We start from the raw sequence: 11,643 nt of genomic DNA on the forward strand, positions 1-11,643 counted from the left end.
CTAGGGCTGACCGTTCATGCTGTAGAAATGAGATCCCTAGGGCGTATGTGAGGTAAAACCATGTATGATCGTGTGAGAAATGTGGAGATCCGAAAGAATTCTAAAAGGCTGATGTAAGCGTAATGAGTAAGTTAGGGCATGTAGCATGTAGTGTAAGGAGAATACATGACGCAAATGCGAATGGTAGCAGAAGTTGCGGACGGCCGAGGAAGACATGGCACGATCAAGTGAGTCGGGCCATGTCAAGAGTATGTGTCCGTCCTCTCTCCCTGCGGGGAAACGGCGTGATGATGATTAGTTAGTTTTCGCACACAGATTTTTTATTGTATAGTTAAACGTGCATATATCGAGGGGGTTCATAGGAAATTGAGCCCGTTCGCATTTCAATACGGATTCCCTAATGATGGATGGATAAATTAGATTATTGCCTGTAGAGTGTAGGCATTGGTAAACCCTTTAGAAGATAATATTACTTACGAGATAGGAATCAGGGGGTCAATGTGTCCAGGAGTGACGGACGTATGAACCCATCTCTCCCACTGCGGTGCAAGGCGATGGGTCGAGCGAGTCCGGCTGAAGAGGTCAAAGGGTTTCCCCCAACCAGTCTCTTACGATCCGGCCCACCACAAAGCAGGTGGGAAAAAGCTTTCGCCGCCAAGACCTAGACAAAACCTCACCCCACGAATCTGGCCGCCCCTGCCAAGTCACCAAACGTAGGAAACCACTTGGGGTGATCTGTGGCAGGGGTGTTGGTCATCCAATAAATGGTTCCCGGGGCGTAAGTCTGCACCAATTGGAAGGTTCAAGATGTTGTGTAGGAGCCACATCAAGCAAGAGAAAATATAGTAAATATGCATGTAACAATTAATTAGTAATTTGTAACCTTAAATGTACAAATTAGTAAAATAAAATAAATAAATAATTTCGCATTCAAATTGCATAAGAGTGTTTGTTACGTTCACAACACAAGTGCAGATAAAGGTACCTACCTACTACCTAATCTGGTTAGGTACCTACTACTTTTACTTTATTCATCCCACGCAGTCATTTCCGTGAGGTCATAATTCATCTCCATTCTCCGTGCAAACGAAGAAAATATTTAGTTGGCATTGGTCACACTATGCATCTGAGTTAAATAGAGCACAGGTATGAAACAATAGTTTTCACTCAAACTAAAGTGTGGGTAGGTATATATATATTATATACCAGAATACAAAAAAAGAGTACCAACAAAACGTTTTTTTTTTTTATTTCATCAAACAAAGTAAACATATTATTATGTAGGTGGCACTCACTGCCTCTACGGTCATTTTGATAAAAATAATGTTTTCACATACATAATATTGTTTCTCCTTGTTATCACATCCTTTCTATTTTTTTTTTTTATTTAACAATTTTTTATATAAGATAATGTGTCCTTACTGGGGTACCCCGTTCTAAGGTCACATTGTACATGGTTATATGTTTGAAATAGTATAAGTACATATGTTAAAATACTACATAGAAAATTAAAAAACAATATTTAGAGAAAAAATAACACATAATACGAGCTTTAGTCTTTGTTGGGTTGCAAAATTATATCTATATTCTTCCTCCCTTTATCCATAATCCATTTCTTAATGTTTCTTTTGAAGTCAGTTATTTTTTTAATGTTTTTTTATTTCAAAAGGGAGGACATTAAATAATTTTATAGAATAATACTGCATATTTCTTTGTCCAAAAGTTGTTTTAGTTGTAGGTTGGTGTAACATGTGTTGTAATGTGGATCTTGTGAGTCTGTCTGAGTTTGTCTGTGTAAAGTTGTCCTGGTTTTTGAATGCGTAAATTAGTATATCTTTTGCGTATAATTGTTTTGGTGTCATTACATTCAGGGTTTTAAAAACATAGTCGGTAGGAGTTCTGATGGGGATCCTAAGTATAATTTTGAGAATTGCCTTTTGTGTTATGAGGACTGGTTTTATAGTGGAATCGCATGAGCTTCCCCATCCGATAAGACCATATTGTAGTTGAGATTGGGCTAATGCGTAGTAGATTTGAATTAATTGTTCTTTATCTAAAATGTTTCTTATTGTTTTGAAGAAATAGGTTAGTTTTTTTAATTTGTTGCTCACTTTTTCTATTTGGGAGTTCCAATTTAAGTTTTGATCAATAATTATCCCAAGGTATTTTATTGTTTGAATTTCAATCAATTTTGGGCAGTTGCAAGGAATTTCATGGTTCGCGGTTAAACAATTTTTATGAATTTTTATGTTTAGATTTGAATTGACTTTATCTGTCTGTTTGTTGTAAATTTTGAATTTAATATATTTAGTTTTTGTATCATTTAATGTTAGTGAATTTGTATCAAGCCATTGTTTTACCTGATTCATCCCTTCTTCAGCTTTTACGAATACTGCCTCCCACGACTTTCCATGGAAGAGAAGAACTGTGTCGTCTGCGAAACTAATTACTGAGCCGTGACAGTTTAGATTACATAGATCATTTATATATATCAGGAATAAAATCGGCCCTAAGACACTGCCTTGTGGAACTCCGTATTGAATTGGTATTGGTTGACTTGTTTCATTTTTAATCCTGACTAGTTGTGACCTTTCTGACATATAGCTTTGAATGAGATTCAGTTCACGACCTACGATTCCAATCTTTTTGAGTTTTTCTAGAAGATATGTATGATCAATTGTATCGAAAGCTTTACATAGATCTAAAAATATTCCGATACACTTATTACCATTATCGAGACTATGTTTTATACTTTTTACAATAGAGGCGATGGCATCGGAAGTTCCCATATTTTTTCTAAAGCCGTATTGATTTTCAGATAGTATGCGGTTTTTTTCAAGATATTGAGTGAGTTGTTTCTTAATAACTTTCTCTACTATTTTTGAAAGATTATTTAATATTGTTATCGGTCTATAGTTACTTATATCCGCCTTATTTCCGGCTTTAAAGATTGGTATAACAGAACCCAATTTAAGCGATGCAGGAAAGATACCATCCTTGATACATCTGTTCACAAGGTGGAGAAGTGGTTGGATTAGTTCATCTCTAGTTGATTTAATTATTCTCATTGAAATGCCATCTGATCCGGAAGTGAGTGTTGGTTTCAATGAATCTATTATGATTTTAATGTCATCTGCCGTAACTGTATTTAATTTAAAGGTGATATTATTAGTAAGTGCGTTGTTATTCTCATTAGCAGTATGAAGAGGTTTAATGATTTTTTTAGCTAAATTAGAACCGACATTGGAGAAATATTCATTTACAAATTGGACTATTTCCCTTGGATGTTCTTTCATATTTAATTTTTGATTTGGTGTATCCAGTTCGGAAATATCACTGTTTGTATTGTTGTTAGTATATGTCATCTCCCTAATAATTTTCCACACAAGTTTAGGGTCGTTATTACAGTCTTGAATCTGACTTTTATAATAGTTACCTCTGGCATATTTCAGAAGTTTGGAACACATATTTCTATAATGTTTATAAAGATTTAGTAATGAAAGGTCAAGTGGGTTTTTTTTAGTTTTCAAGTGTAATTTGTCTCTAATTCTTATACTTTTTAGAAGTCCTTGAGTAATCCAAGGTTTTTTATTTTACGTTTGTGTGAAGTCTGTGTTGTGAATGATTCTGAACATTTATGAATATTTGTTTGAACAATGTTTGTAAACGAGTGCCAGCAATCTTGAAAATCTTTAATTTTAAGTAATTCTCCCCAGTCTTCCGATTTTAGTAAATCATTTAATTTGTTAACATTAATTCTTTTTTTAACAAGTGTGTTTTTAATATATGTTTGTGTATTTTGAAGTTGAATGGTGAGTAGTAGTGTAAAGTAAAGTGGTCAGTAATATTGGAATGGTGAACGGCGGTACAGTATGGTTTATTTGTTTTTACCATGATGTGGTCAATACAGGAGGCAGATACAGTTTGAGCGTTTTCGTTATATCCTAATCTTGTTGGTACATTAACTGCACTGATCAGTCCATGATGCAGCAAAAGTAGTTGGTAGTCATCACACTGCGGGTGTTTCTGTCCTGTATTTAGTAGATTAATATTAATGTCCCCAATTAAGTACACGTTCCGAACATCTCGTAGTAGGGTTAGCTCATCATCCAGGGAATTAAGAAAGGGAGATATGTCTCTTGTTGACGGTGATCTGTATATCCCGAATATTGAGATGTCATTATTAATGTTTATCAGTAGACAGTTTGCGTCTCTGAGTTGAATTTCCTTTACAATTCCTTGGATCTCATTTTTATGATAAATTATCACTCCGTCATTCTGACTTTTATGTTGCGTGGAGTTATATACCTTATATTTGTCTAGATGTTTTGGTGAATATGTTTCTTTTTTTATACGACATTCTGTGAGTATGATAATGTCGATTTCCTCATCAAGTTGCTCTAGCATCACTGTCAACTCTACGAAATTTTTGTTGATGCTTCTAATATTCTGGTGGAGTATTTTTAATGTTTTTGTTTTGTATGTAGTCATTAATTTCTCGTATTGTTGAAGTTGTGGTGGTTTCGGGAGAAGGGTAATCGAATTCAATCTCAGTTAATGGATCCATTTTTGGTATAAGTGTTCAATATATTATAGATGGTTATGGAATTAATTGTTTGTTTACATGATTTTATTTTCGAGGTCGTAATGATTTTTTATTTCAAATATTGGAGAGTCTTCGGATTTTCTTGCCAGTAATTTTCCATTTTTAAACCAAATGAATTTGAATTTTTTTTCTTTTGCCCTTATTTTAGTGTTCCATAGAAGATTTTTGTAGTATGGCGTCAGGGCTTCATTTACGTAAACCTTTTTATTGACATCTGCTAAAAGAAGGGAGACATTGTTATTTTTTCTGGCATTCATCATTGTTATTTTTTGTGTGTCATCTTTGAAGGTAAATATTAGACGTGGTGGTTTTATTTCAGTAGGTTTTATATATTTGTATTGGTCCACTGTTTCTAAATTAATTCCAAAGGCTGAGCTAATTCTGTTGGCTATTTCTTGTGGTGGCTCGTTCGGCGATACTCTGAATCCGTTGACTTCTACACAAGTTTTTAATTCCCTTTGTTCAGATTCAGATATTTTCGTTTCAAGTGCAACTATTCTTTTTTCTTTGTTTTCCAAATCTTCCATTATTTTTTGGTGTTGTTTCGGAAGGTCGAGAATTTTATTTAATTTTTCATTTATGTCATCATATCTATCGCTCACAAATTGAGTTGATTTTTTTTAGATCGGTTAATTCCGTCTCTAATTTTGTAAACAATTGTGATTTCAACTCACCCAGTTTGCGATCAATGTATTCGGTGAGCGAGTCCATGATTTTTTGAAGTTCAATGGCGGATTTTGTTGCTGACATGATGTTTGTAATGACACAATTAAATAATTCCAATAGCTTGTGGAGTAATGCACTGTAATCACTAATAACACTTAGATTTAGAAATTTTACGCCTGTCAACTGGCAAGTAGGCAATATGGCTAACTTGTCGGTCAGCCTGGAGATACGTATAGAGGTACTTTGCGTGTTGACAAAAACAATCACGCCTTGATACGCTTCGAAATTTAAATGTTTGATATTTTTATTATTTTATCGATTTGAGCACTCTTTTTTGAATTATGTGTTCAACTGAAATGGTATGTCCACTAGGTACTTCACTGATATGAGTTGAATTGTTTTTCGTAGAATTATAAGATTGAACAATCACTCTGTTTTGTCACTGAATGTATATTTTTAAATGCAGATAATGCCGGAAGGTGATATTCTTTAGAAATAGAATTAAGCACAAAGTTTCACTTATGTGATGTATTCACTTTTTCACTAATATTTGTTGTTGGTTTCCTTGTGATTGAGAGAACCATAAGTTTGTTTATTCTCTTGATTAGTAACTGAATGTATGTTTTTTTTATGGCAGATAATGCCGGAAAGACACTTTATTTTGAAAAAACTCAAACCACAGGCGAAGCGCGATCGTCGTTTTAGTGAGTTTAGCACTTTACACTTGTTAGTACTTGAAATTTTAATACTTTTATATTCAGTAAACTAGGCGATGATAGACAAACGTCAGTTCAGTAGTAGGTAGTTGTTATAGATTTATCTTTCAACAACATAATATTACTCCAACCCTCAATATTTTACCTAACCCCACTGTTTACTACAGGGTTTTCCAATAAGAGGTGTTATTTTGATATTCAATCGTAAAAGATCAATGGTTTCGTTGCTTATAGCGCCGTCTTGTTGAAAGTAAACGATGTCCAGATCAATACCATCCAATTCCGGCCATAAAAGATCCATTCACCGTAACTGTTGCTCCAGCCTCATTTTCGAAAAAGTAAGGTCAAATGACTCCGCCGGACCATAAACCGCACCAAACAGTCACACGTTGAGGATTGAGAGGCTTTTCAACAATAACTCTTGGGTTTTCCGAGCCCCAGATGCGACAATTTTGCTTGTTGACGAAGCCACCGAGGTGGAAATGGGCCTCATCACTCAAGATTATTTGCATTTGATTCACTCAAGTGAATTTTAATAATTTCAATGCGTTTTTGAAGCGTGTATCGTCCATTTTTATTAATGGCGTAGTTTAAACTTGTCAAATGTCTAAAAATGATAGCTTCAAAAGTAACATCTACCGAAATAGCGGGCTATTCAAAATAACACCTCTTATTGGAAAACCTTGTCCATTATCCCAGGTAAATTTCGGATTTCAGTCCAAAAACCTACTTGTCACTAAAATAACGTCTGTGCCTGTTTAGTACATTCTAAATGGAACAAGTTCTAATATTTGAATATAAAATATTACAAGTATCCTTAATTTCGTTTGAACCAGTTTGAACGAAAAATAATATTATTTGCATTCAAACGAAATTCCGTTCTTATTCTATTTTAGGACAAAATATCGGCTCGCGGAAAATTTGTCCTGTTCCCCAAACCTACTTATTTCTCGGTTTAACGAAAAATACTAATTTCGGGTGTAACTCTGTCTGTACTCAGTTTCAATGAAATCTAGAACTTTCGCTTTAAATAAGTTTCATTTTCAAAATTGGAAGTGTTTAGAGAATTCAGATAAGCGATTAACTACTTATCAACCTATAGTATAATATTTTAACAGAAAATATTTTTTAGAATTCTCAATTTATATTTGAATGGGACGCGAAGAGATACAAAGGTTCCACTTTTTAACCTAAAAATTGTCCAATCTAACCTCCAACTCTAACTCTCAACGCTCTAGCGACGAACTACCGGAAACTGCGAATCCGGTCCCCACGCACTGTTCTCGCGTGACAATAGTGGAACACGTTCGACGCAATAGCCAAACTATGACTATCCCGTAATTTTTCACGTGTCTGCGCTAGTTATTACAAATACTAATTTCGGTTTTGTGTCTGTAACTACGGTTCAATGAACTCTTAAATATTCTTTGATTTTTTATGGGTCTGCGCTAGTTTTATGTATATCTTAAAAATTAAGTTGTATTGCGAATGTAAAATTAAAGTGGTGATAAAAACGACACCTTACAAAATTGGTATTCGGTTGTATTTAAGAGTTAGGACGGGTTGTTTCGGAGAATTTGACGTTCATTTTCAAGTTCTGTAAAAGTCCCATTCAAGTTCTGTTATTATATCATTATAGGCTAGTTGTTTGACAGAACTGAAATAAAACTCAATAAAACAAAAAATGTCCAAAAATTGTTACATAGAATTCCCAAAATATACAAAAAAAATTAAAATTAACTTTGAATTTTGAAGAATTGTTCAAATTCTCCGAAACAACCCATCCTTAGTTTGTTGAGTTTTCTTGAGGAAGTTTTCTACAAAGCTGTGGCTGCTGTCGCCACCGATATTATCACAGGGAACGAAACACAGAAGAACCGATATACTCTCAGAAATTGTAATGGTTGGGATTGTAATTTTAATTGAAGAAACTGAAAAGGGACGGATAAATTCGTCCTAGTAATAATAATATACACTACGATAAGATTTTATTATGAGGTCAGTAGTTAAAATGAGCAGGCAATACTTATAGAATTCTGAAAACTGTTGCGAACAGAGAACAAACAGAGTTTCTCAAATTATAATATCTAGGTACCTAACAACGTATAATTTGGGTAGACTAGTGGTTTTGGTTGGTATGTTCATTTAAAAAAACCTAGATTTTAATAAGTAATCAAAATCATCACATAGAGGTTAGGAAGTCAATTTGTCATAGTGTCAACAGGTGATGAGCGGACATGTCAAAACAATTATTTTACGAGTTAACGAGCCAAATGTATAGTCAATATTTGTCGTCATAATCTATAGACAGTTTACACAGTTCAGTTTCCATTTCCATACGTACGTAGAATCACAATGTCAGTCAAGAATATAACCTAAACATACTATAATAATATATATGTACCGCCATGCTCAAATACCTAAGTAAACACCGTTTATTTGGAAAGTGTATCTAGATTGAAATGGACGTTTGAAATTGCACAAATAAAGACTCACCTGCTAATATCCCATCCATCTCCAGCAAACTTGCTTCCAGTATTTTAGCAGGATCAGATTCTGGTGAAATCGGGCTAAGCTCACAATCCGTATGATCAACTTTACCCATAGTTATTTAATTAAGGTTAAGCTCCTCTTTACTACCGGAAACTACTTTTGACACAGTTTCAAATCAAAAACATACTTTCAAAAATACACACAACGCAAAAATAATTGCACAAATCAAAACAAAATAAACTTTCACTTCCAAAACTTCCCAACTTGTTAGAATGTCATTTTAATGACATAAATGGTCATAAACAAAAAGTCATAGAGAATATGTTTATAGACGAAAATTTCAAACGGCTCAATATTTCAATTTAAAACTTATATAGAAATTAGAAACGCATGTTACTTCCACGTTTTGAAGATTTAGTTTCACACAAAAATGATTTATCTCAGAGAATTGGATCTCCACGTAGCATTTATAGCTAATCAATCGCTGTAGTAATTTAACGGTTATAATAGTTTGGTGTAGATGGAGACTAATCACAGCACTTCCCCTTCCCACCTTTCGATTATATTGTAATTTCTGTTTTGCTGCGGAAAGCTGTGGTCTGAAATTAATGATTTGTGACATCTTTTCAAGTAATACGACCATCTAAGGATACAGAGATATCATTCAATTACGTTCACATAGATAATTTATTGTCTTATTTATTATAAATTAGTAGGTATATTGACTGTTTTGATAAAACCTTTCGATCCACATTTTTGAGAATGTTACTTTTCGGTGGCTTTATGTAGAATAATAGTCTTCAAAGTACAGTATGGTAAATTATTTTTGCTGATAAAACTAAAAACATAATTTATTATTTTTTCGAGAAAACCGTAAATGTAAATTACTCAACCCTCAAATATCTCGTAATCATAAATAAAATGCAACATTTTGCACCAAAATTTTGACAAAATAAAATTACCACTATCATAGAAACTTCCAAGATATTGAATTAGTTTTATGAATCTGAAAATCTTAGTTTTCATTGTCTCCTGTAAAGTTTTCATTTTGTGGCTTGAAGGGTTTTACCAAACCACAGTTGATATTATAATGTATTTATTATACTTTAGACTGATAAAAGACTAATTTATTATTGTAAAATATTTTTACTACAATTTTAGAGAAATGGATTTAATAGCTTCGTTTAATATTCATTATTTCTAGAACATCCTGGTAAAAAGTATGAACTTCAAATATCCAGAAAGTTCTGTGAAGGATTTTTTCACGAGTACAATTATTAAGAGTGTCTTTTTAATTATGCTAGGTGGCGTAAAAGAGCATCCCGAATAAATATTTTACAGGGTAACTTATTCAAAAGGCATTTTTTAAAAGCGTTACAACTGCTCCCAACCGTCTGGAGCCAGTGGCATGGTGATGGCATCCCCAATTGGGGTATGTTGTATGGATGAAGGTAATGGGGAGGGGAAGTACATAGCCTTTCAGATCTTGTCAATGTTTCAATTCTGAATGGTGGTCTTACACCAGGGCGATACTGAAAGTATCTTTCACTTTGGAACATGACGCAAATGACGCATGACCACGGAGGCCATGTGGAGACATAAAGGAAAAAGTGTTGACGATCGAGTGGGATTTTAATGGTTCTGTCATCACTTTAGCTAGAGGAGAGCCCATGATAGAAGTCAGTAAAATATTGGGTATTACGGAGGAAAAGCGAATGTATTTCGTATATTTTTCAATAAGTCAGTGTAATTTTGTACGATATTTGAATATGCTAAGGTCAAAAACGGCTCCATTTTGGTATTCCCATATTATTTATGGATATCACAAAAAATATATTTTAAGACATGCTGTACTTTTGGTTTTCTTTTCTAATAGCTGATTTGGGGAAGGTAATAAAGAAATAAAACAAGAGAGGAAATGACTGCACCAATTATATTAATTATCCCTTTACCAACAGTGTATATATATATGTATATAAATAAAGAAAAACAATCTATTGGAAAGTGCTTTTGGATAAATCACAATAGCCTGAAATGCCTGATATAATGCCGGATATACAAAAATATAAATATCTATTATTTTTTTGTATTTACAATTGTGAGAAAATAGTGTGATTTATTTTTCAATATACATATACATTTTTAAATAACTCCTATTAACTTTTTCAATATTCCAGCTTCTTCCAATATTATATAATAAATTATTTAACAACGTCATACCGATAATATTAAACATGTGTCGTGTACTGAAAAATTTACAAATACAACAGAATTATAACTTAATATTCGAACATAAAAAACTTTAATTTACAGAATAATATAAATAATAAAAAGGATGACATAATAAATTCATTGGTTCTCATATTTTTATTTAAAAATATAGCATTATGTGTATGCATACAGAATTTTGATTTAATAAATAATTTCATTGTATACTTTGTATTATTCTTAGAGGTGGAGTATGTATTCAACGTGTAATCAATTTATAGATTTAGATTTAAAAAAAATAGTTTTGCATAAGCAGCATTCATCCACGTTGTTACTGGAAAAATATAATTTTTAACATGATTGCTTTAAATCAATAATAAATACTGTACAGTTAACGTGGAATTACTTGGAACAGCTTACAGTTCTAAATTGTATAAGAATATTATGTGAATTATAAATAACAAGTTTCAAACAACTAACAAAAATAATTGCCTCTGAGAGAATCTATCATATTTCATAATGTTATCTGTTGGCATCTCAACAGGGAACGCTAAGCTAAGAAGTAATTAAACGCGAAAATAAAAATATCCATATCAAGTATCATCTGCGACAGCTTTTTATAAAATAGAAAATATAAACAAAGGGTGATTATTTCTACAAGCCCTACGTAAAGTACTCTATCCACAATCCTTTTTCATAGTTAAGTGAATAACTATCAACTTATGCAGTATTGACGAACTCTGCAGCAGAATGGTTCGAGGGGGTCCCTGAGCACAATGAGTTTGGGGGCGCCCTCATTTTCGTATCGGGTTGGCTAGATACTTTCTCTCCCCGTGTGCTCGTGCCCTTGTGATCGTGGATTCAATCCCGGCATTGCACTTCAGGTGGAGGACCACAATTCCAACCTGTTTTCAGTTTCAGTCTTCAAAGGACCGTAAAACAAAACGTCTGAAC

This window comes from Hesperophylax consimilis, chromosome 5 (genome assembly GCF_061612785.1).
Source record: "Hesperophylax consimilis isolate HC1 chromosome 5, BYU_Hcon_1.0, whole genome shotgun sequence".
NCBI classification, from domain to species: domain Eukaryota; kingdom Metazoa; phylum Arthropoda; class Insecta; order Trichoptera; family Limnephilidae; genus Hesperophylax; species Hesperophylax consimilis.